This window comes from Aphanomyces invadans (assembly GCF_000520115.1).
Source record: "Aphanomyces invadans strain NJM9701 unplaced genomic scaffold supercont1.33, whole genome shotgun sequence".
Classification (NCBI taxonomy): Eukaryota; Oomycota; class Saprolegniomycetes; order Saprolegniales; family Verrucalvaceae; genus Aphanomyces; species Aphanomyces invadans.
Window position 1 is genome coordinate 549,878 of NW_008580178.1, and position 1,724 is coordinate 551,601.

Consider the following 1,724-nt stretch of genomic DNA (forward strand, 5'->3'; position numbering starts at 1 on the left):
CCGGCGCCTTGACCATGTTGAAGCATTTGCATCCGAACACACGCATATTGATCAACGTTGATACGTGACCGCTGAACAATTCGAGCGGGGTTTTCGCACATGCCGTTGTTTGAAGGACCCGTTTGCAGATGAATGCGGTGGTGTTGACGGCCTTGGCCCACCATCGTGGTGCCATGCGGGCATGCGTGAGCGTGGCAAGCGCCATTTCCATTAGCGTACGATGTGTGCGTTCAGCCACCCCGTTTTGCCATTGATTGTCGGCGGCTGGCATTTCGTGTTTGATGCCTTTCGTAGTGAGCCAGTCTTCGAATGCGTGTGACACGAACTCGGAGCCTCCGTCAGATGGGAAGATCTTCACTTGACGTCCAGTCTGGCGCTCCGAGTGGCCACGATTGCTTCGAAGTTCTGCATTTGCGTGGCAGCGTCGGTTGAGTGCACAAAGCGGACAATCTTGTACCCGGTACTGTCATCCACGTAAACTGTGTAGTGCTGACAACCGCTGAGCGATGGTGTAGGCAATGGTCCTTTAGTGTCGGCGTGCCAGCACTCCCCTGGTGCGAACGAACGGGTGTGCGTCTTAGGCGCGCTGACTCGATGCATTTTTGCTCGTGGGCAGTCCATGCAGGGACGTGTTGGTGCTTGCAGGTGCGATGGCAGACCCAGTCCAGCTGGAGCGCAAGCCCGCAACGCGTCGATGGACAGGTGTCCAATTCGGTGGTGCCACAACGACGGTACGTCCCCCACAGCTGCGTTGGCGTAGTCTGTGACGCATGTCCCTTCGAGTATGTACAGTCGTTGACCCGGCGGCATGGAGGCAGTGGCGACTTTGGTCTTCCCACGGTATATGGAACATGCATCCCGTTGGAATTGGACGCGCACTTCCGGGTTGGTGCTCATTAGGGCTGGGATGGACATTAGGGTCATTGGCATTCCTTCGATCAGGAGCACGTGTCCTGATGTTGATTTGTGGTAGCAATGCTGCTCTCGCTGTTGGCAACCACCACGCGTCGATCACACGGACTCGTGTCATGAAGGTGTTGAGCAGCTCCCGTCATGTGGGACGATGCACCAGAGTCAACGACGACGTGGTTCGTCATGGAGACGGAGGTCTGTACAGTCGTGGAGCTTGCTGTCATCTCCATGGCGGCGTAGCATTCTTTTTTTCTTCCTCGACGGCGTGGGTTGGTACTGAGGCGCTGGTAGCACCGACGTTGAGTGCCTCTTGCTCCGTGCACTGATAGTGGTGGAGGCTTTTTTGGTACACGGTGTACCATGGCGCGTTTCCCACTTGCAAAGGATAGGAAATATACGCTTTGGGCGGCAACCACGGACGGTGATGTGTCCCATCAGATATGGATGACAGGTCCCGGTGGCGGAAGGCTCTTACGTCGTAGTTGGTGACCAGGAACGGATGGATCATCCAGTTTGGCGTGGATGCCTCGTTCATGTCGATAAAGCGGCGAAAACGGGCGATTTCCAAATCACGACGGCTGAGAAAGGTTACCGTGAGGGTCTCGCCGTGGAGCACGACTTGGCGAATCGGTCGGACATCCCAGTCCCAGGTCAGGTCGTTACGTAGTGGACCCGATTCGTGCTCTCCGTCGACCGTGGGTTCGACTTCGACGGCCGAGAACATGAACACGGCGTATGATGATTGTTCACCATCGTCACTGCTTCCGCTTCGTTGCCCTGAGCTGTCGTTGCGCGATTTTGCGGGTCTTCCC